The sequence below is a fragment of the Elephas maximus genome, chromosome 1, assembly GCF_024166365.1.
Source record: "Elephas maximus indicus isolate mEleMax1 chromosome 1, mEleMax1 primary haplotype, whole genome shotgun sequence".
NCBI classification, from domain to species: Eukaryota; Metazoa; Chordata; class Mammalia; order Proboscidea; family Elephantidae; genus Elephas; species Elephas maximus.
This window is the reverse complement of record NC_064819.1, coordinates 35,371,481-35,398,718: the sequence shown is the minus strand read 5'-3', so window position 1 is coordinate 35,398,718 and position 27,238 is coordinate 35,371,481. Positions and strand designations below refer to the sequence as shown.

Genomic DNA, 27,238 nt, shown 5'->3' with positions numbered 1-27,238 from the left:
AAGGTTGCCCTTTATCACCACTCCTATTCAACATTGTATGGAAGTCCTAGCCAGAGCAATAAGGCAAGAAAGGGAAATTAAGGGTACCCAAATCGGAAAGGAAGAACTATCCATATTCTCAGATGACATGATTCTATACAGAGAAAATCCCAGAGGTTCCACAAGAAAGTTACTGGAATTAGTAGAAGGATTCAGCAAAGTGGCAGAGTACAAGATTGACACACAAAAATCAGTTGGGTTCCTCTACACTAACAAAGAGGATTATGAAAAGGAAATCAAAAAATCAATAACATTTACAATAACCTCCAAAAAGATAAAATACCTAGAAATAAACCTAACCAGGGACGTAAGAGACTTTACAAGAAAAACTTAAAGAGACCTACGTAAATGAAAAAACATTCCATGCTCATGGATTGGAAGGCTTAACATTGTGAAAAGGCCAATACTATCAAAAACGATCTATAGACATAATCTAATTCATGGCGACCCCATGTGTGTCAGGGTAGAACTGTGCTCCATAGCGTTTTCGATGGCTGATTTTTTGGAATTTGATCACCACCAGGCCTGTGTTCCAGGATGCTTCTGGGTGGAGTTGAACCTCCAATCTTTCGGTTAGCAGCGAGCACGTTAACCACTTGAATCACCTAGGAAGTCTCCTATATGGATAACTACAATTCAAGTTTGTTTATCATTGGTGATACCTCATACTCTGCCCCCCCCCCCCAGTTGTCATACATGCAATCAACATTTCATTTATTCATTCAACACATACTTTTCTGAGCATCTATGTAGAATAAGGCACTGGGCTGGGGAAGGATAAAAGCAAAGACAAGGACAAATCAGAACTGGCCGATACCCTAGGAACTCACAGAGGAGCTAAGGCATAGACTGATATAACAAAAAGAAAATGAAAATTGTTGAAAGGGAGACATGGCACTTTGGGAGGTCAGCTGAGAAGAGAGAATTTCCATCAGGGAAGACTGGAACTGGTTTTTTGGAGGAAGTTGCATTTAGGCTGGATCTGAGATGCAAGTACGATATGGACATACAGAGATGGGGGATGGCATTCTAGGGGCAGAGAACAGAATTAGTACAGACTGAGTGGAACATACCTGAAGCAAAACAATGCGTGACTAGTTTGCTCAAGATATGGAAGGGGCCTGCAGGGAAATGTTGTGGAGAGTAACCTTTAGCCATCATGTCTTAGGCTGGACTTGCTCTGAAGGCAATAAGGAGAGCTTAAAAGTTTCAGGGGAAGGAACTGCGGTGAACAGAGCTTAGCATTTGGTATAGAACATTTCTTACTAAATAATAGCCTTTATTTAGAATGGTCACATCTTTAAATGATAGAATTCCTCTGACCCTTTGTGCTCTTTGCTTCTCCATTTAAACAAGTGAGGCTGTCTCCATTGCTGTGTTTTATTATAATTTAGTATGATGGTCTGGTATCGAATACCCACTCACGTTTCCAAAGACAAACTCGTTGCCGTGAAGTCGATTCTGACTCATATTGACCCTATAGCACAGAGTAGAACTGCCCCATAGAGTTTCCAAGGAGCAGCTGGTGGTTTTGAACTGCCAACATCTTGGTTAGCAGCCTGAGCTCTAAACTGCTATGCCACCAGGGCTCCCATTCATGTTTTCAGCGTGCATATGTTCTCTCTATATATTGTATGCATTATACAGTGTGGATGATTTCTATGCAAATATTCAAAAGCCGCAATTTTAGCACCCTGAGTGATTTCAGGTGAAATGGCTCAATAATAAAAAATAACAGTGAAATTAATGTACTGCCTAACACTGAGTGCTCACAGTGTATCAGACACTATTCTAAGTGTTTTACAAGTATTGATTCATCACAATAATCCTCACAATAACCCTATAAAACAGTTACTATTATCTCCACTTTGTAGATGAGAAGACTAGTCTTGGGTTAAATAACTTGCCCCAGGCTTTACAGCTAGGGAATGCAGAGTTGGAATCTGCCTAATTTAATTAGACGTTTGTCTATATTATTAGCATCCTAAATTTTTTTTAATAGGAAGTATTATCATTTGACACACTGAGGACATTTTCTGATGCAACTGAAAATTTGAATAGAATATGAGTTCTGTGATCAAACTAACCGCTTTGAGTGGAAGGCAAGTTAGGAGCATTTGGCTTCAAAGTGAACTCAGTTCCTCTTGGTCTTGCCCCATCCCACTGTTGCTGAAGTAGTGTAACTATATAAATAAAACGTATTACGTTCCAATTTGTAGAAATATGATCCAACATCCCTCACAAGATCCTGACAGCTAAACCAGAAACAGAGTTTCTGGGCCCACAAAGCTGAGGGTGACCCTTTGGACTTCGGAGGGCCACCCTGTAAAGGTGTTTGAGTGGTCTCCTAGCCTTCCTTTTTGACATCTCTGTTTCTCTTTCTAACTCAACGCCATCTTCATTATCTTTATTGCAAAAGTCTGAAATGTGCTTCTGTGCCAGGACTCTGTCAAGTTATATTCTGAGTTTTCTTAATCTGGTTGTATAAACTCTGGAAAACAGAATAAAATTTTCCTCATTGGGTAGTTTCTTAGTTGATAAATAAATTACAGTGTTTATACATAGAAGATATTCAATAAACAGTTCTGAGCTATAGAAAAATTGTTTTGGGCACCATCCCCAGAATTAACAACAAAAATTTTTCTAATTTTATATAGGAACAATACAAATGTATTGTAAAGGAGGAAGAATTCTGTGGACAAAATCCTCTAAGTCAGCACTTTTCTGGGAAGAGAGTCCCTAGCAGTTAAATAGTTAAGGTTCCAGTGAAGACAGGCAGCAGCTAGAAAGTGTTTATAGCGCAAAGCAGGAAGTGGAGGCCCCGAGTTCTGCTGGCAGGAAGGACAGAGGGAGCAGGAAGTGCGGTCTGCGAGTTCTGCCCTAAGAGGGAGCAGGAAGTGCAGTCCCCGAGTTCTGCCTGCACGCGGAGCAGGAAGTGCGGTCCCTGAGTTCTGCCGGCAGGGGGAGCAGGAAGTGGAGTTCTCCGAGTCCGCCGGCAGGAAGGCCAGCGGGAGGGAAGGGAGAGGAGAAGGGCTTCCGGCAGAGACGGGAGATTCTCCTTGATTGGTCTCCGTCTGGAAGACTTTCTCTCACAACTTGACGCCGGCTATTGGCCAGAAAACTTCCCCCACTGCTTCAGGGAAAGGATGAAAAGGTGCTGGGAGCAGACAGATGGAAGCCAAAGAACATACAGGCACTGTGCCCAGAAGACACTTGGAACCTCCAGCGGTTCCACGGAGCTACATAAAAAGTAGGAATTGAGAGGTTAATTGATAATGATAATGAATAGCTAATACTTAGAAATTTTTACATGCCAAGAGTTGTGCTAAATGTTTTATATTCATGATCCCATTTAACTCTCAAAAACCCTGTAGGGAAGGGTCCGTATTTTAGAAATTATCCTCATTCTACAAAACAGCAAACTGAGGTCTTGCAGGTTAAATACTTTGCTTAAAGTATGGATTGTAGTTTGCCCCCGTCAAAGCACAAATTTCAAAAAGTTAGTAGTGAGTTAACGTCCATGAGGGAACCAGCTGGTTCAAAGAACAGATCCCCTAGAACCACGTAGTCCCTACACGGAAGGCAAGAAGGCTAGGTAAAATTGCAAGGTTAGGGAGAAAACTGGCTGATGGCCTGCAGAGCAATAACATCAAAATTTTTAGGGTTCTTTTCTACTGAACATAAATCATTTGCATCTCTATAGGACAAAAATAATTTGCACTTACCAGTCTTCTAGATGTTAACATTGTTATTTTAAAGAGTTAGGACGCTAATCAGTAATAAATCAAGCAATATCACACCCCCCAGAATCAGACAAACGAGGCAGGTGAAAGCGATGTGGACTGCGGAGATGCAGAGCTGGGTGAGTGAAGCCAGACAGGAGGTCTGAGCTGGTCTGTAAAAGTCAGTGAGTACAGAGGGGTCGATTGTGCCTAGGTCAGAGTGTCACCGTGCTTCCGCTGTGTTTATTTACATAATCTCTGAAGCTTTATACTTGAGAGAGTCATACCTGTTATAGCCGTTGCCGTCAAGTCAACTTTGACTCATAGCAGCCCTATAGGACAGAGTACAACTGCCCCATAGGGTTTCCAAGGAGCAGCTGGTGGATTCGAACTGTTGACCTTTTGGTTAGCAGCCAAACTCTTAATCACTATGCTGCCAGGGTTTCCATGGGAGAGTCATAGGGAAGAGACAAATACTGTAATATCTCAGTGCCATGCCAGGCACCCAAACAGGGACTCACTAAATACCCAATGCTAGATTTGTTGTTGTTAGTTGTCATCAAGTCGATTCCAACTCGTGGTGACCCCATGTGACAGAGCAGAACTGCTTCATAGGGTTTTCAAGGCTGTGACCTTTGATAAGCAGATTGCCAGGCCTTTCTTCTGAGGCATCTCTGGGTGAGTTCAAACCATCAACATTTTGGCTAGTAGTTGAACACTTAGCTGTTTGTACTGCCCCGGGCCTTCTCAATGTTTGATTGACTGTCATAAGGTTGTCCATAAGGGACTTGTCAATAGATGACTCTTACCCTAACATTCAAGTAAAGCAGAAGTCCAGAAAGTGTGAAAAGCTAACGCAACTCAGTGGGTATTTCAAATAGTAATTTCCTCCTCTCTTGCTCCTTTTCCATACCAGCAATTTTTCCTCCCTGTGAAGATGTTACCATTAAATGTATAATTCACTGGTTTTAAAAATTAAATTGAAACCTATTTGCACACTAGCATGCAATGCGGACTACTTTCAAGGAAGACGTAATGGAGCTGGTGAAGTTCCAATGTAGAACATCCAAAATAATCGAGGGAGAGAGCATGGTCTCCAGTGATTGGAACTTTGACCCCTCGGCCTGTGGTGGAGACTTAGGAGAGTGCCATGATCAAATCCCATGAAGTCAGGCAATGAGTGGACTAGGTGGACGAAAGTAGAATTTCCATCAAAGTTCATACCAGAAGTGCACTTGATCTGAAGCTCGAACATGATAGGTTTTTTTTGTTTTATTGTTACAAATACGTATAGCACAACAGTGAACATGATAGTTTTAAGATGCATAAAAATACGTATGCTACAATCTTACATATCGGGTAGTAAGTTTATAAAACCTCTTACAAGAAACAGTTCCGGCTGAAAGTAGAAATTGTATATATATGTTTTAAAAAAGTTTAGATATATTTGATCACCAAATTCATAATGGGTTATTAAGAGAATCTAAGGATGTTTGAGAACAGATATATACCTGGCCCTTTGTTGCTGGCATCCTAGAGGACAAACAAAATGTCCCTATATCTCGTACAAAATATTAAAAATGCTTGTCCAAGCATAAAAAGGCTTCTTCATCTTGCAGAATACTTTTCCTAGGAAATAACTTTTGTTCGATGCTTTCAATTTCATTTGAAAAGTAAATAAATGAATTTTGATAAGGCAGAATACTTAAGAGTGTATAGTAGTAAGAACTTATTTTGAAATAAAAGAGCCACCAACAGAAAGAGAATATCCCAAGTATATGCCAGAATCTAGTTTTCTAATATTAGTTGTTTATTTCAAAACAGAATGAAGCTCAACTTAACAGTGGTGGGGTTCTTTTAAACCACACGGTTTATTTATTGCTGCCACAAAATAAAAACATATTTATGTTAAAGGTTAAAAAAAAATTTTTTTTTTTTTACAGTGGTAAAACTTGCCTTTTTGACATAAAACTTACGGTTAGTATAGATCTGTATAGTTGCAAACGTATCCATTAACCATATTGACTGACAACCCCAAATACCATTTCTTCATTAATTATTTAAAAGCACATGCTTTTCAAGCCACATTAAATATTCCTTTTTGAACAGATCCCACTGTTGCCCCATGCCTGCCTTTGAGGTAAACTGGGTCTTTATATTGACTTTATCAAAATGATTTTATGAAATATGCCCAGCTTGTGCTCGCAGTTTTTCCCAGAAAAAAAACAAAACAAAACCGTGGCATATATAAAAGTCTATATATGGTTCTTGACAAATTGTGTAATTAAAAGCAGAACTATAAAGATTAGAGTGGGGAATTTTTTTCTGTACTGTGAAGTTTGGTTTACTGTGAAGTGGAATTTCATCAAACTGGAATGTGTTATGAATTTTAAATATATTTGAAGCTAAAAGGGAAAAAATAAGTATGCTGTCCTTTCTTGTAGGCCTGTTTTTAGATGTGTCTGGTCATTACCTTGGCAACCCTTACAAATGGCAACTGATGTCAAAAAAAGAGGAAAAACACTGCTGAGAGCAAAAACTCCATGAATTATAATTGTGAGAACTTAGGCTCATGCAGTCCCTAGCACTAAATAGCTTTAAAATGAGCGCAAGCAATCCTCTATCTCATAAAGGTTCTTTTTAAAAGCTTGAGAATCTGAAAATAGCATTTTTGAGTTTTTAACTTAAGTAAAATGAGCTCCAATCATTTCAAATAAAAATTCAGCTTTTAGCTTAGGTGTTCTCATCTCACCATAACTGCCAGCCCCATTAAAATCTTCGGCGTTGTTGTTAGGTGCCATCGAGTCAGTTCCAACTCATAGTGACCCTATGTACAACAGAATGAAATACTGCCCAGTCCTGAGCCATCCTTACTATCATTGCTATGCTTGAGCTCATTGTTGCAGCCACTGTGTCAGTCCATCTCGTTGAGGGTCTTCCTCTTTTCCGCTGACCCTGTACTGTGCCAAGCATGATGTCCTTCTCCAAGGACTCATCCCTCCTGACAACATGTCCAAAGTATGTAAGACGCAGCCTTGCCATCCTTGCTTCTAAGGAGCATCCTGGTTGTAATTCTTCTAAGACAGATTTGTTCATTCTTTTGGCAGTCCATGGTATATTCAATATTCTTCGCCAACACCACAATTCAAAGGCTTCAACTCTTCTTCGGTCTTCTTTATTCATTGTCCAGCTTTCACATGCATACGATGCGATTGAAAATACCATGGCTTGGGTCAGGCGCACCTTAGTCTTCAAGGTGACATCTTTGCTTTTCAAAACTTTAAAGAGGTCCTTTGCAGCAGATTTGCCCAATGCAGTACATCTTTTGATTTCTTGACTGCTGGTTCCATGGCTGTTGATTGTGGATCCAAGTAAAATGAAATCCTTGACAACTTCAGTCTTTTCTCCGTTTATCATGATGTTGCTCATTGGTCCTGTTGTGAGGGTTTTTGTTTTCTTTATGTTGAGGTGTAATCCATACTGAAGGCTGTGGTCTTTGATCTTCATTAGTAAGTGCTTCAAGTCTTCTTCACTTTCAGCAAGCAAGGTTGTGTCATCTGCATAACGCAGGTTGTTAATGAGTTTTCCTCCAATCCTGATGCTCCATTCTTCTTCATATAGTCCAGCTTCTCATATTATTTGTTCAGCATACAGATTAAATAGGTATGGTGAAAGAATACAACCCTGATGCACGCCTTTCCTGACTTGAAACCAATCAGTATCCCCTTGTTCTGTCCGAACAACTGCCTCTTGATCTATGTAAAGGTTCCTCATGAGCACAATTAAGTGTTCTGGAATTCCCATTCTTCCCAGTGTTATCCATAGTTTGTTATGATCCGCACAGTCGAATGCCTTTGCATAGTCAATAAAAGACAGGTAAACATCCTTCTGGTATCCTCTGCTTTCAGCCAGGATCCATCTGACATCAGCAATGATACCCCTGGTTCCACATCCTCTTCTGAAACCGACCTGAATTTCTGGCAGTTCCCTGTCGATATACTGCTGCAGCCGTTTTTGAATGATCTTCAGCAAATTTTGCTTCCGTGTGATATAATGATATTTTTCTATAATTTCCACATTCAGTTGGATCACCTTTCTTGGGAATAGGCATAAATATGGATCTCTTCCAGTCAGTTGGCCAGGAAGCTGTCTTCCATATTTCTTGGCATAGACGAGTGAGCACCTCCAGCGCTGCATCTGTTTGTTGAAACATCTCAATTGATATTCCATCAGTTCCTAGAGCCTTGTTTTTCACCAATGCCTTTAGAGCAGCTTGGACTTCTTCCTTCAGTACCGTTGGTTCCTGATCATATGCCACCTGTTGAAATGGTTGAATATCGACTAATTCTTTTTGGTATAATGACTCTGTGTATTCTTTCCATCTTCTTTTGATGCTTCCTGCATCGTTTAGTATTTTCCCCATGCAATCCTTCACTATTGCAACTCGAGGCTTAAATTTTTCTTCAGGTCTTTTAGCTTGAGAAATGCGGGGCGTGTTCTTCCCTTTTGGTTTTCCATCTCCAGCTCTTTGCACATGTCATTATAATACTTTGTCTTCTCGAGCCGCCCTTTGAAATCTTCAGTTCTTTTACTTCATCAATTCTCCCTTTTGCTTTAGCTGCTTGACGCTCAAGAGCAAGTTTCAGAGCCTCCTCTGACATCCATCTTGGTCTTTTCTTTCTGTCCTGTCTTTTCACTGACCTCTTGCTTTCTTCATGTCTGATGCCCTTGATGTCATTCCACAACTCGTCTGGTCTGCGGTCAGTAGTGTTCAATGTGTCAAATCTATTCTTGAGATGGTCTCTAAATTCAGGTGGGATATACTCAAGGTCATATTTTGGCTCTCATGGACATGCTCTGATTTTTTTTAGTTTCAGCCTGAACTTGCATATGAGCAATTGATGGTCCGTTCCACAGTCGGCCCCTGGCCTTGTTCTGACTGATGATATTGAGCCTTTCCATCATCTCTTTCCACAGATGTAGTCAATTTGATTTCTGTATGTTCCATCTGGCGAGGTCCATGTGTATAAAAAAAGTCACCGTTTATTTTGGTGAAAGAAGGTATTTGTAATGAAGAAGTCGTTGGTCTCACAAAATTCTATCATTCGACTTTTGGCATTGTTTCTATCACCAGGGCCATATTTTCCAACTACTAATCCTTCTTCTTTGTTTCCAACTTTCCCATTCCAATCGCCAGTAATTATCAATGCATCTTGATTGCATGTTTGATCAATTTCAGACTGCAGCAGCTGATAAAAATCTTCTATTCATCTTTGGCCCTAGTGGTTGGTGCGTAAATTTGAATAATAGTCGTATTAACTGGTCGTCCTTGTAGGTGTATGGATATTATCCTATCACTGACAGTGTTGTACTTCAGGACAGATCTTGAAACGTTCTTTTTGACGATGAATGCAACACCATTCCCCTTTGAGTTATCATTCCCAGCATAGTAGACTATATGATTGTCCAATTCAAAATGGCCAATACCAGTCCATTTCAGCTCACTAATGCCTAGGATATCGATATTTATGCATTGCATTTCATTTTTGACGATTTCCAATTTTCCTAGATTCATACTTCGCACATTCCAGGTTCCGATTATTAATGGATGTTTTTAGCTGTTTCTTCTCATTTTGAGTCGTGCCACATCAGCAAATGAAGGTCCCGAAAGCTTTACTCCATCCATGTCATTAAGGTCGACTCTATTTCGAGGAGGCAGCTCTTCCCCAGTCATCTTTTGAGTGCCTTCCAACCTGGGGGGCTCATCTTGCATCAGTATATCAGACAGTGTTCTGCTGCTATTCATAAGGTTTTCACTGGCTAATGCTTTTCAGAAGCAGACTGCCAGGTCCTTCATCCTAGTCTGTGTTAGTCTGGAAGCTCAGCTGAAACCTGTCCTCCATGGGTGACCCTGCTGGTATCTGAATACTGGTGGCATAGCTTCCAGCATCACAGCAACACGTAAGCCCCCACAGTACGACCAACTGACAGACACGTGGGGAACCCACCCCCTACCCATCCTTTAATTCAACTTATTTTTATACATTTCAAAGTAAATTGCGTGAGTAAACTTCCCTCTAAATATTTCAACGTGTATATCATTAACTAGAGTTCAATACTTATTTATAGGGTTTTTTGTTTTTTTTGTATTGAACTAGAGTTCAATACTTGTTTATAGAGTTTTTTTTTTTGTTTGCTTTTATTGCACTTTAGGTGAGTTTACAGAGGAATTTAATTTCCCATTCAATAATTTATACACAAGGTGTTCTGTGGCATTTATTGCAATCCCCATAATGTATCAGCACTCACCCCATTTCCACCCTGAGTTCCCCGTTTGTCCACTTTTCCTGCCCCTCCTGCCTTCTCATCTTTACTTTTGGGCAAATGTTGCCCTTTTGATCTAGTATGGTTGATTGTTCTAAGGAGCACTTTCCTCACAGGTGTTATTATTTTATAGACCTTTCTGTTATTTGGCTGAAAGGTGATCTCTGGGAGTGGCTTCAGATCCAAGTTAGAAAGGTGACTAAAGGCCATACTTTCAGGGGTTCCTCCAGCCTCTCAAACCAGTAAGTCCGGTCTTTTTTATGGATTTGGATTTTGTTCTCCCACTCTGTATGGGACCCTCTATTTTGATCTGGGTCAAATGGTTGGTAGTAATAGCCAGGCACCATCCAGTTCTTCTGGTCCCAGGCTAGTGGACGCTGTGGTTCCTGTGGGCCATTAGTCCTTTGAACTAATTGCTTCCTTGAGTCTTTGGTTTTCTTTACTCTCCCTTACTTCAGAAAAGACCAATAGTTGTATCTTAGATGGTTGTTCAAAAGCTTTTAAGACCCCAGACACTACTCACCAAAGTAAGTACTGTCCTACTCTTCCCAAAAGTTACCACTTACCTATTGTCTAGTTAGTGTTTTTCGATTCCTACCCCTCCATTTCCTCGTAACCATTAGAGATTGTTTCTTCTTATGCGTAAGCCTTTTCATGAGTTTTTATAGTAGTGGTCTCATATGATATTTGTCCCCCGGTGATTGACTTATTTCACTCAGTATAATGTCCTTCGGATTTATCCATGTTGTGAGATGCTTCACAGATTCATCATCATTCTTTATCGTTGCATAGTACTCCACCGTGTGTATGTACTATAGTTTTCTTACCCATTCATCTGTTGTTGGGCACTTAGGTTGTTTCCGTTTTTTTGCTGTTGTGAACAGTGCTGCAGTGAATGTGGATGTGCATATGTCTATTTGTGTGTTGGCTCTTATTGCTCTAGGATATAGTCCTAGGAGTGGGCTTGCTGGATCGCATGGTATTTCTATTTCTAGCTTTCTAAGGAAGTGCCATATTGTTTTTCAAAATGGTTGTACTATTTTGCATTCCGACCAGCAGTGGATAAGAGTTCCAATCTCCCCGCAGCCTCTCCAACATTTGTTATTGTCTGTTGTTTTGATTCGTTCCAGTAATGCCAGGGTGAGATGATATATCATTGTGATTTTGATTTACACTTCTATAATTTTTTTTTAATGGCTAGTGATCACAAGCGTTTCTTCATATGTCTGCTAGCTGCTTGAACGACTTCTTTGGTGAAGTGTCTGTTGATTCCCTTTGCCTATTTTTTAATTGGATTGTTTTGTCTTTTTATTGTAGAGGTGTTGGATCTTTTTGTAGATTTTAGAGATTAGGCCTTTTTCGGATATAGGTTTTCTTTTGATATAATGTTTCATACAATAAAATGCACAAATATTAAGTGTACACTTGTTGAGTTTTGACAAATACATACATCTGTGTAACCCAAATTCCTATCAAGGTTTAGAGCGTCACCATCACTCCACAAGGCTACCGCCGCATGCCTCTTCCCAGTCGATCCTGGCCTCACTCACCTCCACAGGCAACCACTCTTCTGAAAGTATTTTTAAAGCCAGGTGTTGGGGCTTGTTACTTCTCAGAGCCTCTCCCTTTGAAGTGTTCCAAGGACTCCCACTTATCCTTCAGATTAAAGAGTAGGACTGCACATGCTCATTTCAGTGTAGTAGTGGTGCACAGTGTTAGTGTGCCCAGCATCGACTTTCCCCTCTTACTGCTTTTCTCTTACATCCACCATGTAACTACAGTACCCAGCCTCCAGGGATGATAGTCAAAGTCAAGACAGACTACATAACTTGCAGGGCTCGGTGCAAAATGACAATGCAAGCACCTCATTCAGAATTTACTGACTTTCTAGATGATGACACCTGAGCGTTAAACTGTGTGGAACCCTTCTAAGCATGGGGCTTATGCAACTAACTGCACAACTTGCAAACTCAGGAAGCCAGCCCTGGTCAAAATATTTAACAACGGTATGCTGTGGCACCAACTGATCAAGTTGCATGCAAATTACAGCAGCCATGGCAACCCCATGTGTAAATAGTAGAACTGCACTCCATAGGGTTTTCAAGGCTGCCTACTTTTGGGAGCAGATTACCAAGCCTTTCTTTTGAGGCACTTCTGAGTGGGTTTGAACCACCAACTTTTCAGTTAGTAGTCAAGCACTTAACCATTTGTGCCACCCTTGGAGTCATATGGGGTCAGCATGAGTCAGAATCAACTCCATAGCAACTGGTTTGATTTTTTGGTTTTATAGCAGCCTAGCAGAGTTGAGAAGCCCTCTGCTGGGCCAGGTATTACCTTTAAGTAGGTGGACGATGAGGGGGAGTTCACTGGGTAAAGGGCCAAGATAGTTGGGCAGCAAAATGGTGCTTGGAGGATTCCAGCAGTGGTTATAGAACAGTAAATATGGACGTGTCAGCATTTCCACCTTGGCTATGGCCCTTCTGGTATCCACTAAATAAATATCAGCCCAGTCCCTGGTGGGTGAATCAGGCCAGCCAGTCTCAGTAGCCCATTGCCTGGAATACTAAGGGCACAGGCAGTAGTGTTATGGATTGAATTGTGTGTCAATTTGGCTAGTCCATGATTTCTAGTGTTGTGTGATTGTCCGCCATTTTGTCGTCTGATGTGATTTTCCTATGTGTTGCAGATCCTACCTCTGTGTTAATGAGGTGGCATTAGAGGCAGTTATGTTAATGAGGCAGGGCGCAATCTACAGGATTAGGTTGTGTCTTAAGTCAATCTCTTTTGAGATATAAAAGAAAGAAACAAGCAGAGAGACAGGGAGACCTCATATGACCAAGAAAGGAGAGGCAGGAACAGAGCATGTCATTTGGACCTGGGGTCCCTGCACTGGGAACCTCCTTGAGACCGGGGAAAATTGATGACAAGGAAATTCCCCCAGAGCCCATAGAGAGAGAAAGCCTTCTCCCAGAGTTGGCAATCTGAATTTGGACCTCTATCCTCCTTGAATGTGAGAGAATAAATTTCTCTTTGTTAAAGCCATCCGCTTGTGGTATTTCTGTTATAGCAGCGCTAGATAACCAAGACTCCCAGCCAGGCTAATCAGAGACCTTCTCTGTGATTCTTCTCTTTGGAGCTGTAGAAGCAGTACCTTCTTCGTTCTCCCACCCCTCATGTTTTGCATTCTTAGAAGGGTACCAAACCAGGATTTTTCAGGATTCTGATTAGTTTTAGATTTAGCAGGACAATTTTCTACATTTATGATGCTTTTTTTCCAGGGCCTCCATACACACCATTCATTCATTCAACAAATAGTCCAGATACTGGGTATAATTCAGTGGACAAGAAAATCTCTGCTTTCATGAAACCTACATTTTAATGGAGAAAATGACAACAAACATACAGTAGATATTAAGTGGATGTAGTCGCTCGGAAGGTAATTAAAACAGGGTAAGAGGTTAGAGTGACTGGAGAAAGATCATTCCGGCTGCTGTGTACACATAATGGGACCAAGAGTAAAACAGACCATAGTGGGAGCAAGAGCAGGCATGTGGGGAGACCCATCAGGAGTCTATTGCAGTCCTACAAGCTAGAGATGACATGGGCATGGGCTAGAGTGGAAGCAGTGGAGGTGGTGAGAAGCATTCAGATTCTGGACATATTTTAAAAGAAGGAGTGACATAACTTGTCATGGTTTGCGTATAAAAGAAAGGATTCAAGGTTGAAAGCTAGGTCTTAAGCAACCGAGTGAGCGGTGGAGAAATGGGAGGGTGAGGTGGGGAAGGAAGTGGGTAGACAGAGAGAACCAGGTTGGGAGGTGGTGAAAATCCAGGTGAAGATGTCTGTGTAGGTTAGTGTCCAGTGTAGGTCAGTTTGAAAGGTTAGGGTCAGAGTATACACCCTCGAGTCTTCAGCATCTATTTGGTGTACTGGACAGTTTTGTAGGCCTGTCCAGATTCGCTCTCCATCCTCCTCTGCCCTGCTGTCTGCCTCCATACAGACTGACTTATATGGATTAAGCCAATGGACTCCAACCCTCTTGTTTCCATTTAGATTCAGCCAGCCCAACCGCAGAGAAGAGAGAAGACTGAGGTTAGGTGATTTATCCCTCAACTCCCTCCCTGCCTGAATCCCTGGATCAAAAGTTACAGCTCCTGTCAGACAGGAGACAGCCTGTCGCTCTCCAGACGCAGTGACACCCCCTCCCTGTGTCCCTTTGGGTCCACAGGTGGTAACAGCCTCCTGGTCTTATTAATCTCAGACTAGTAACTTTCCCTGTGCTATGCCCACGCCTGAAAAATAATAATTCTTGGACCCTGACAGAATAGGAGAAAAATGTAGAACAAAACTCAAATTCTTAAAAAGTTCAGACTTAGTGGACCGGTAGAGACTAGGGGAAACCCCAAGGCTATCGCTCTGAGATACCCCTTAAACTTTGAACTGAAACTGCTCCTGGGGGTCTCATTTCAGATAAATGACAGATTGGTTCATGGAAATAAACAATATCTCCCGTGAATACTATGCTCCTTTAAAAAATCATCTATGTGAGACCAATTGTAAACGTTCACCTTAAAGCGAAGATAAGAAGGTAAGGGAGGGGCAGGGAAACTAGATTAATGGAAAGAGAATAACCAGAATGGAAATAATGAGAATGTGAAAAATATAACTGATGTCTCTGAACAATCTGCATAGAAATTGTTAAATGGGAGCCTAATTTGTTATGCAAACTTCTACCCAAAACACAATAAAATGTTATTAAAAAAAAAAGTTCCATTAGTAAACTGCTGGAATTACCCCAATTTGAGTGTGCCATCTCTTTCCTGTTGGGCATTGACTGAATTTAAAACCCTGAGATTGGATGCGATTACTTAGGGAGTGAGAACAGGTAGACGAGAAAAAAGATGTAACAGCCAGCCTCTAGGTCACTCTAATATGTACAGGTCAGAAAGAGGAGGCGGGTCCAGCAAAGGCAGCCCAGTGAGGCAGGATGAGAACCAGGAACACGTGGCGTCTGTGCCTGGGTGGTTCAGTGAAGATGGGTTCAAGAAACAACCCTCCTAAAGTGGTCCCTGGGTGGTGCAAACCATTTGTGCTCAACTGCTAACCTCAAGGTTGGAGGTTTGCACCCACCCAGCTACTCTGTGGAGGAAGGGCCTGGCAATCTTCTTCTCTTAAGATTACAGCCAGGAAAACCCCATGGAGCAGTTCTCCTCTGTAGCACGTGGGTTCCACCAAGAGTCAGAAACTCTACTGCAGCAGCAGCAACAACAAAGCCCCCCAAGCTGCCATTCCCCTCGGACTACCAGCGCCTCTCACTGCTCTGGCTTAGCATTCTCAACTCCTTCTCTCAGCTGAATGGCCTTTCAAGGGTCTTGAAATCCTTTGCAATTTGATTTCTGACCCCTCTAGATCACCTGATGTGTTGTATACGTCTAAGCCCTAAGATGATGATTTGAGTTCTCCTCTGAGGCTTTCAGCAACTGGACAATTCTATGGATGCATCAGGTTTGGGAGGGAGAGAGAGGCAGAGAGGAGCTGCCAAGGAGTACACAGACACACACGGAATTTACAGCTACCTCAGGTCCTGTGCTGTGAAAAGGGCCAAGGCAGAAGCTATCGCAGACTCATCATTGTATGTTCGGTGCCTAATACAACTCCCAGTACACAGTGGTGTTGCAATAGATTTTTTTTCTTTTGGATGAATAAATTCTTTTTTTTTTTTTTTTTTTAAAAAAACCTTATTGGTCAGCTCAACTGGACTGGACCAAAAGCAAAGAAGTTTCCGGGATAAACTGAAGGCTTCAAAGGTCAGCGGAGCAAGGGCGGGGGTTTGGGGACCATGGTTTAAGGGGACTTCTAAGTCAATTGGCAAAATAATTCTATTATGAAAACATTCTGCATCCCACTTTGAAATGTGGCATCTGGGGTCTTAAATGCTAACAAGCGGCCATCCAAGATGCATCAATTGGTCTGAACCCACCTGGATCAAAGGAGAATGAAGAACACTGAGGTCACACGATAACTAAGAGCCCAAGAGATAGAAAGGGCCACATCAGCCAGAGACCTACATCATCCTGAGACCAGAGGAACTAGTTGGTGCCCGGCCACAGTCGATGACTGCCCTGAGAGGGAGCACAACAGAGAACCCCTGAGGGAGCAGGAGATCAGTGGGATGCAGACCCCAAATTCTCACAAAAAGACCAGACTTAATGGTGTGACTGAGACTAGAGGAATCCCGGCGGCCATGGTCCGCAAACCTTCTGTTGGCCCAGGACAGGAACCATTCCCGAAGACAGCTCAGCAGACATGAAAGGGACTGGACAGTGGGTAGGAGAGAGATGCTGATGAAGAGTGAGCTAATTATATCAGGTGGACACTTGAGACTGTGTTGGAATCTCCTGTCTGGAGCGGGGATGGGAGGATAGAGAGAGCTGGAAGCTGGCAAAATTGTCACGAAAGGAGAGACTGGAAGGGCTGACTCATTAGGGGGAGAGCAAGTGGGAGTACGGAGTAAGGTGTGTATAAACTTATATGTGACAGTCTGACTTGATTTGTAAACGTTCACTTGAAGCTCAATAAAAGTTAATAAAAAAAAAAACCTTATTGTGTTATAGTTGTACTATGCTTTTGGTGCATGAAGACCCTTTTTAAGACTTGAAAACTAATCTCTTGAATGTCTTTATTATTTTATGTCTCCAGTTACGCTTTTGTATACTACGTAATCTTAGATGTCTGAAGGTACTTTTTTTTTTTTTTTATAACAGAATTGTATTTAGAAGATGACAACATAGCTCAGAGAAAACAAAGGCTGTGGATTTAGGTCCCTTGGCTTCTGGGGCTGTCAGATAAATATATCAGCATATACTTCCTACAACAATCTTCTTTGTTTTAAAGTGTGAAACTGCTATTCACTAATATCTTGGTGTGATTCCCAGAAAGTGTGCCTCACTTAACTGGCAAGTTTTTGCAAAGGCTATTCTTTATTATGCACTCTTCATATTAGCCTACTTGACTGGTTTCCTCAATATCCTAAGTCAGTGTAAGTGGAAAAAAACAAAAAACTCCCTCTTCCACATTGAGCACAAGGCATGTTTTTTGTTTTGGTTTGGCTTGGTTTTGGACAGCAAAAGTAAGCGTTCCATTTATGTAGCTGTGGCCTTCTAGATCTGACAGGGGTGCACAAGGATAAATGCGATTTGCAGACCCCTAGCCTTGGCATCACAAAGAGGTATGTAGAGGGGTAAGCTTGAGTAGACTCAATAACCAAGAGCTGAATAAACAGCCGAATGAGGTCAGGGGCTTCGGCAGCCTTATTAGGCTCTAGATGGGGGAGTGGGGGTGGGACAAAGTGACTCCCAAACATACCACACAGATAAAAAGTATTATATTCATCAGGACTCTTTTGGTTGCAAGTGACAAGTCTAACCCAAAATAGCATCAATAAAAATTGGAAATTTTGGTTCTTATAAACTGAGGAAAGGGCAGGGCACAACTGGGCTTCAGGGATGCCTGGGAAAAGGAAGTGAAATGCCATTAGGACTTCCTGTCCCTGGGTGGTGCAAATGATTACTACAGTCAGCTGATAACCAAAAGGTTGTAGGTTTCAGTCCACCCAGAGGCACTTTGGAAGAAAGACCTGGCAATCTACTTCTGAAAAAGCCATTGAAAACCCTGTGGAGCACAGTTCTGCTCTGACACGCATGGGGTTGTCATGAGCGAGAATCGACTCCAAGGCTGGTTTTATTGGTCTTTGCCCCTTCCTCAGACCCCACTGTGACTGATAAGTTCAAAGTTCTCCACAGGCTCACCTCTCCAAGCTTTGTCACAGAGGGGCAGCCTTTAATCCCTTTGTTCCAATTTCAGACATCCTGGAGGAAGATTTTGATGGGCCCCTAACCCAGCCCTGTGATCCATATTTGCCTGTCTCCAGATGGTTGGAGTTAGGGCAAGAGCCATGCTCCCTGCTCTTTCCTTCAGTTTCTTCTTCCATTCAGTGTTTGATCTAGTTGTTGATCCCTTCATTTGATAATTATGGTTCCAGGATTGATGTTTATATCTGTTCTACTTAGCTTTTTAGGTCTTTCCTGCAGAGGGACAGCATGATATGTCTGTCTAGGGTGCCATGTTGGCTCCCCCTCTCCTTGGTTGTAATCGTTATGGAAGCAGGTTACTAGGCCTTTCTTCCATGGCACCACTGGGTGAGTTCTAACTGCTAACTTTAGGTTAATAGTTAAGCACAAACCATTTGAGCCACCCAAGGACTTCTATTTGTTGTTGTTGCTAGGTGCTGCGGAGCTGATTCTGACTCATAGTAACCCTGTGTGACAGAGTAGAACTGCTCCATAGGATTTTCTTGGCTGTAATCTTTACAGACGCAGATCACCAGGGCTTGCTGCCATGGAGTTACTGGTCATATGTATTTACATCTTTATATAAATAGCTAGGTAGTATAAACAAAGGAATAAAAACCTGAAATAATAAGAACCAAAATGTGAACCATGCTCAGTAAAGTACATATATTTCCTAGTTTTCCTTGCCTTATTCCTATTGTATTCTCAGAGTCAGCACTTTGCAATAAATACGGTTCAATAAGTATTAGTTAGTGGTTATGATTATAATCATAATGATGATGGGAAGCTAAGCAATTTTTTTTATTTGGCTTTTTGGGGAAAATCAGAAATTGCAATCACATGTTACTCTAAGGTGTCACTCAAGAACATTCAGAGGGGATATTTTATTGAATCCTTCTGAATCTCTTTGTTCCCATGTTCCAGAGGACAGACACCAAAAAGATCCCAGGAGCATTGTTATCTCTATGTTTATTACTGTAGCACAGTTGAGAATATCTTTGATGGTTTCAACAGCTGACAGAATGATACAAAATGATGAAAGGTTCTGCTTGTAACTTATTCTGCTTGCTTTTGTCATCCAGAGACTGTTGTTGTTAAGTACTCATAGTGACTCCATATACAAGAGAACAAAACACCACCCAGTACTGCGCCATCCTCACAATTGTTTCTGTGCTTGAGCCCATTGTTGTAGCCACTGTGCTGACCCATCTCGTTGAGTGTCGTCTTCTTTTTCACTGAACTTCCACTTCACTAAGCACTGGTCCCTTCTGATAACATGTCCAAAGTACGTGAGGTGTAGTCTCGCGATCCTTGCTTCTAAGGAGCATTCTGGCTGTGCTTCTTCCAAAACAGATTTGTTCATTCTTCTGGAAGTCCATGGTATATTCAATATTCTTCAACAACACCATAATTCAAAGGCATCAATTCTTCTTCGGTCTTCCTTACTTATTGTCCAGCTTTGGTATGCATATGAAGCAATTGAAAATACCATGGCTTGGGTCAGGTGCACCTTAATCCTCAAAGTGACATCCTTGCTTCTCGACACTTTAAAGAGGTCTCTTGCAGCAGATTTGCCCAAGACAATACATTGTCTGATTTCTTGACTGCTGCTTCCACAGGCGTTGATTGTAGATCCAAGTAAAATTAAATCCTTGGCAGCTTCAATCTTTTCAGCATTTATCATGATGTTGCTTATTGGTCCAGTTGTGCGAATTTTTGTTTTCTTTATGTTGAGATGTAATCCATACTGAAGGCTGTGGTCTTTGTCAGTAAGTGCTTCAAGTCCTCTTCACTTTCAGCAAGCAAGGTTGTGTCATCTGCATAATGCAGGTTGTTAATGAGTCTTCCTCCAATCCTGGTGCCCCATTCTTCTTCATATAGTCCAGTTTCTTGGATTATTTACTCAGCATACAGATTGAATAAATATGGTGAAAGGATAGAGCCCTGACACAAACCTTTCCTGCCTTTAAACCACACAGTAGCCCCTTGTTCTGACTGAAAGATTGCCTCTTGGTCTATGTACAGGTCCCCCGTGAGCACAAGTGTTTTGGAATTCCCATTCTTTGCAACGTTTTCCATAATTTGTTACGATCCACACAGTTGAATGCCTTTGCATAATCAAATCCTTTGAGAGCCCCCAAAATGCACTCCTGGATCTGGTGCACTGCTGATGGCACAAATGGTAAAATCAGAGGCTCTTTAATCGCCGTGTGAGTTTATTGAAGTCTGACAACAGATAATCTAGGAGAGTGAGTTTAGAGTAGCGCGATGTGATTCTGTAGGCTATGTGGGGTGAGGGGAGAGATGGGTTGCAGAGGTTGTAATAAAGAACCCTAACCTCATGGCATTAATTATTGCAATGGACCAATTATGACCTAATTTAACCCTCAAATACCTCACAACAACTGAATAATTCCATCTGGATTATGGGTATTATTTGGCATTGTTATTAGAAATCACCAAACATAATGATAGGCTTAAATACAAGTAGGCTAAATGCAGTCTGTTTAGGTAGACCTGGAAGCCTACAGATATTTGAATTACCTGCGAAGACTGATGATTTGGGTAACTAACAATTAACCCTCTTGCTTCTGATACTTTGAAAAAAAAAAACAAACTTTGATGTTCCCCATCTCTACCTCCTCCCTCAGAGAAAAAACAAAGCAAAAGAAACACCTCCCCAAACCTGCCAATAAAATAAAACAAAACCGCTATCACTGTTGCTGATTAGAGATAGGGTGCTAACAACAATTAAAATATAAGTACCACCTATGAGGTGAGCAGGCTGACTTCTCTTTGTTTGCAGTTATCTTTTCTACAGAGTCACTATGAGTTAGAATCGACTCAGTGGCAATGGGTTTGGTTTTTTGGTTTGTTCGTGTGCCAGGGCGGATGTAAGAGACTTCAGACAGATAGGGATCAGGCAGGTTTATGCTACCACCACGCACATCTCCCCAAGCTTTATTGGAAGACTAAGTGAACATTTGGGTCCCGTTCTCCAAACAGCAACTTGGGATGTAGTTTTCATATAGTGTGAGGACTGTCACCCCTTGAGGAGGAACTGTGACTCACTTCTTGTATCCCTGGTTCCTGGCCTAGAGTAGGTGTTCAGTAAATTAGGGAATGAATGAATGAAAACATCTTATAAAAGTTCCGTTTTAACAGAAGTTTGATAAAGCTCTGTGTTGATGGGGGTTAGATAAAAAAGCGTACTCCTAAACGTGTTAGTGGAGGAAAGCAAGTTGTAGACCCCACATGGAATGTAATTTGCCAATACCCATCAAAATAAAAAACAGACATACCCTGGGACCCAGCGGATCCTATTCTGGGAATTCATCCTGCAGAAAAACTCTCACATACACACAAAGAAAAGAATACCCCTTACAACAGTCTTTGTAAAGCAAAAAACTAGAAACAAATGTTCACATGTAGACAACTGATGAAATAAATTATGGTATATAATACAACGGAATTCTGTAGTGATGTTGAAAAAAGATAAAATTATATGTACTGACATGGAATGATTTCTAAGATACATGGGTAAGTGAAAAAAGTCAGGTGCAAAACAGCGTGTTCAGTGTGCTACTACTGACGTAAATTTAAACAAACCATGGGGGAGGGAATACAGGCATATCTAGTATCTGAAAAGACAGTTTCTGGAAGGTTACATAAGAAGCTGGTAGCAGTGGTTCAATTTGGGGTGAGGAGCTGAGGAATGGGGAGGACTGCAAGACGAGGGAGGGGGACTTGCTTTTCCCCCTTGTATTGTTTGAGTCTCTAGCCGTGTATGGAGTAGCAAATTAAATTTTTAAAATAAAAATGTTCAAAAGTAAATACTTTAACATTAGTTTCCAAACAGAATGGTTTTTAAAGTTCACTAGTATACTGTGAATTACCCTTTGCATCAGAAAAAAAGGGCAGATATATCTACATAATTGCTTGTATAAGCACAGGACATCTCTGGAGAGGAGAACTGGGTAACTGGGCCCAAAGTTGGAAGGGCAACTTATTCTTGTATATCTTTGTACCTTTTAATTAAAAAAAAAAATAGAGAGAGAGAGAGAGATAAATTGTTCTTTTTTACAAAATTCACTAGGAGCATGGAGGCAGTGGAAAGGCAAAGGTACCTTGGGAAGTATGGTAGGGTCAGACAGCTCTGTTTTCAAATCCTGGCTTTCTCTCTAGCTATGTGACCTTTGGCCTCTTCTCTAAGACCATCATAGGGATGTTGTGTGGATTAAATGGAAAACATCATACATAAAGCACCTTTCCTACGCTAGCACATAAAAGGAGCTCAGTAATTCATAGTCATTGTTATCATGTAGCAGATGAAATCCTTTCTATTCCGAAACAGTTTCAAGGGTTCTAACAAAGCAGTACAGAGCAAGAACCTTGGATTTGGTTCAGTGTTTCTCCCAGCACCACAGTGTCATGGTGCTGGCCCATGGTTATCAGCGGGAAGCCCATGACTTGCCCCAAAGTGACCTGAGGTGGCATGGGCCACTTGAACACACAGTTAAGTGTTGACATCGTTTACTTCTCTTGTGATTTCTCACAAGATCTCTGTCAAATGAACAGAGGTTTTTAAAAGTGATAATGAAATAACAGTGAAAACTGACGTTGAAATTGGAAAAACCACAGATCATCTAGCTCTCCATCTTTTTCTTTCTTTCCTTTTTTTTTTTTTTTTTAGGACCACAATGTTAATACTACAGTGAAACCTGTGAGAGTTGGAACTCGATGGGGCTGCCTTGTTTTTCCAGGTCTTGCGAGTTTTCCTGCTCTGACAGGGTGCTGTCTTGCCACTTTTCTGTTGCTTCTTTTAGTGGAAAATATTTGCTTTTTCCTTCTCTGACGGTTTCCATCTTACACAGGTCCTGGCTTCGCAGGTTTTACCATACATCAAACCTATTGGTATGCTATAAATGTACCAGATATAACCAAATGTACTTTCATTTGCTTCTTTGTATGTTTATATCACCTTATTGAGATGGTTGGTACTCTGTTCTGTAGGGTCGCTATGAGTCGGATTCGACTTGACGGCACTCGGTTTTTTTGGGGGGGGTATTGAGGTGGTTAGCAGATTTCTTACAATTTTAATGGCAAACAGATGTGTGAATCTGACTGATCGTATTTCTATTGTTGAAAAACCCTAAATTCCAGGTATTCATTCTCTGTTATGTAGTGTCTACATGAGTGTTATATTTTTAGAACTTCAGTAAACAGAGGATGGTGCTTACAATGGCTTTTTGTACATGTGTTTTATATCCAGACAGAAGTGTCCACATTGAAATTTGCTTTTCATAAATGCTAGTGTCATATATAAAATTATGTTATGAAATAACATAATTTTAAGTGTACCTGAATGTTTGTGTCATTTCCTTTAGGACCTGTCTTAACAGATGGATGCTAATGTTCTGAATTTGTATCCTAGATTGCATTAATAACAGTTTTTTTCAACTCTAAACTTAATAAAGGCTGAGACAAAGGACAAGAGCAGTCTTTTTGCAATAACTGCTGTGATTCTATAACCTGAGGACTGGGGAGCCAGTGACAAAAGGAGTAAAGCTGTAGCATCCCAAGTGTCCAGATGCAGCATTACAAGAATGGAAGACCAGTGCCTCCATGAGGCAAAACCAAGTGCTGTCCCTCAGTACATGGAAGACAGTCTGGATGCTTGGATTTTCTAAAGGAGTTTTGAAAGTGCACATGTTTTTGTAGATTTGGATTCAGAGTCAACCACTGAGCATCTACTGTGGGCTAGGTAAGTTAACACACATGCTATTTCAATCTCTTTTGGGTTTAGGTTGACATAACTAATAAGCATTGACTATTTTGATATGTTATGCCCGTGAAATGGAAGTGACAGATAGTAACCTTGAGTAGCATCTATTGTTGTTGTTTTTAAATTTGACTAGCTGTCTGTAGGAGTTCCTGGGTGGTGCAAAGTGAAAGGTTGGAGGTTCGAGTCCACCCCGAGGCACCTTGGAAGAAAAGCCTGGCGATCTACTTCAGAAAAATCAGGCATTGAAAAGCCTGTGGAGCACAGTTCTATTCTGACACACGTGAGGCTTCCTTGAGTTGGGGGGGGGGGGAAACTATCTGTAACATAATGTAGCAGAGTTTACATTAGAGAAAACATACTAGGGTACCCACTCAAATGCACTGCCATTGAGTGATCCCCATAGTGACCCCATGGGGTTTCCAAGACTGTAAATCTCTATGGAAGAGATGTCTTTCTCCCAAGCAGTGGGCTGGAGGTTTCGAACGCCCACCTTTTTGTTATTAATTGCTTTAACACTGTGCTACCAGAGCGCCTTGTGTTAGGCTACAGAGGAGAAATATTAATGCAGGAAAAAAAAGCCTCAGGTATTTCACGTTTGGTAAAGTAGATTCTGCTGGGTTAATACTTTTAATGTATTTTCTACTAATTTTTCTAATTATGAGAATGGAAGAAAACAAGCTGCTATTGCAAAAGTTTCCCCAGCATTGACAATGGTATAACAGCTTGTTTAGCCTGCTGAATGAGTGTCCTTTCTTTTTTTTTTTAATAATTTTTATTGTGCTTTAAGTGAAAGTTTACAAATCAAGTTAGTCTCTCACACAAAAACTTATATACACCTTGCTACATACTCCCAATTACTCTCCCCCTAATGATACAGCCCACTTCCTCCCTCCACTCTCTCTTTTCATATCCGTTTCGCCAGCTTCTAACCCCCTCTACCCTCTCATCTCCCCTCCAGGCAGGAGATACCAACATAGTCCCAAGTGTCCACCTGATCCAAGAAGCTCAATGAGTGTCCTTTCTTAACAGTCACCTGTATCTGCATTAACATGTGATGAGCACTGACACATCAGATGTACCATGAAGAAGTTCATTTCATTTGAAGCTCATTTCAATGGTTAATAAACACAATGAGTTCAGTGATACATCAAGAAAACAGGCTGACCTGAAATTATGAATGGTCTGCTTTCTAATATTTCTCCAAATTACCAAAGAGGGCAAAATCCTTCCTTTAAAATCAAACACATCCAAGCATGACTTAGCAGTCTTCTCTCTAGCTCTCTTCTTGGTACTATCATATCTGAGATTCCCCCTGCCCCCCGCACTGCAGTGTGAAGATGGTGGGAGAAGACAGTCTGAGCATCCCAGGCTTCTCCTCTGCTGCACAAATAAGGTAGGTATCTTATTTCTAGAATATATTCTTTTCCATGCACGGGAGACGATGGAGATAATATTAATAAGAGCAGTATGTATAATCCATTTAAGTTGGTGTGTGTGTGTGTGTGTTAGCTGAGACTCCATGTATAATAGAATAAAATGTTGCCCAGGACCATACCATCTTCATGATTGTTGGCCTGTTTGAGTCCATTGATTCTGCCACTCTATCAGTCCATCTTACTGAGGATTTCCCATGCCTTTGCTGGCTCTCAACTTTACAAACATGATATCCTTCTCCGGTGACTGGACCTAGTATGACGCATTCAAAGTAAGCAAGTTGAAGTCTCAGACAATGTTCTTGATTGATAGAGTTTTTCATTATGAATTACTATGCATTCAAATGCTAAATTGATTAAATGCATTACTAATTTAAAAAACTTACAAATAGTATCTCTTCAATATTTAACTATTAAAGATCAAAGTATCACAATATTTTATAAATCATCAGCTTTATTAGCCAAACACATCATAAAAACAGAGTGGAAGTAGAAGCATTTTGGGGATTTGAGATGCCCCTACAGTGAGCTACAATCATGGGGACCACAGTTAACACAGCGTACCTCGGTGCACCCTCCATTACATGTGTTATCTGCAGGGTTGGCAAACTTCTCCTGAAAAGGGTCTGAGAAAGTATTTTAGGATTAGTGGACCACACTGTCTCTGTTACAACTAGTCAACTCTGCTTTTATGGAGTGAAAGCAGCTATAAGTGAACGAGCTTGTATGTGTTTCACTAAAACGTAGTTTATGGTCACCAAAATTTAAATTTTCACATCATGAAATACTATGCTTAAAAATTTTTTTTGTTGTTTTTTGGTAAACTCTTAAAAATGTAATAACCATTCTTAGCTCTAGTAATAGGTCATACAAAAACAGATGACAGGCTGGGTTTGGCCTTCAGGCGACAGTTAGCAAACCCCTGCATTACCTCATTGGGTTAAATGATGGGTTAAATAATCAGATGTGATGTGAGATAGTCCTATTGTCAAATGAATGGGAGTTTTCTCACTAGCCCTGTTCAGCACCCCAATTCTCATCTCTTTCCCACTCTGCTGGCTCTGAGATTGATGGGGGCTTTATTCAATCGATCCTAAAGAGTAGCGGCTATCTGTCCAAACTCTAGATATACTAACTTAAGAACTGATATTAACCGCAAGGATATGCAACACCGTTAAGTGTCCGAGTTGGACTGGCATGGCCAGATTTTGTAAAGATTAAGCGTCCTGTAGTGTGGTGAAAAGGCAGAGTAACAAGTTGTTGGAGTAATCCAGGGAAGAAGCCACTGTGATCTGGACTGGACCAGACGGGTGGAAACAGGGGACTATGAACAGTCTGGAGATAGATTTAGGATTAGGATTAGGATAGATTTAGGATTAGGTGGTTGCTGGGATGAGGGTTGATTGAAACCTATCTCACAGGATTAAAAATAAAGGATGACAGTATAAAGTGCTACCTAAATTTACTTGTTATGTCTTTCTCCTTTAAATTATTAGCAACCATTTAAAAAATTCCAGGATCCTTTCAGTTCGTTTGATTTACTGATTCCTTGTACCCTAAATATTTTAATTTTTTCAACATAAAAGTTAGTGAAAACTACTTTTTCTAAAAGAAAAAATATTCCTCATTCATCACATTCCAAAGCCAGGAATCACTGCATGAAAACACTTTGAATTTCTAGACTCTACTTCCAGTGGTTGGAGCCCTGGTGGCGCAGTGGTTTAGAGCTCAGCTCCCAAAGGAAAGGTCGACAGTTCGAATCCACCCGCCGGTCCTTGGAAACCCAACGGTAGTTCTGCTCAGTCCATAGGGTCGCTATGGGTCGGAATCGACTCCACGACAACCGGTTTGGTTTTTTTTTTATTTTACGGGTGGTTTGCCTTCCTTTACCCGGTTCCCGTCGCTCCCCGCAGCCCAGCCACACCCCCGGACCCGCCCCCGACACTGCCGTCCAGCCTTCCTCCTCATCCTCCTGCGCCACCACACTCTCCCCGCCCACCCCGGTAAGCCCCGCCCTTCCAGTTCCGCAGCCCAACTCATTCTCTCTTTGCGTCGCTCCCTCCCCTCCCACTCCCCATGGCTGCC

General features: G+C 41.3%; 1 long non-coding RNA gene across 1 annotated transcript; it reads left to right on the top strand.

The window, feature by feature from the left end:
• The first annotated feature begins 3,054 nt into the window (after positions 1 to 3,054).
• Positions 3,055 to 26,664, top strand: LOC126075001 (uncharacterized). Its single transcript, XR_007517101.1, has 3 exons — positions 3,055 to 3,289; positions 23,413 to 24,000; positions 24,679 to 26,664. It is a non-coding gene; the product is annotated as an uncharacterized LOC126075001 (long non-coding RNA).
• Positions 26,665 to 27,238: the final 574 nt, after the last annotated feature.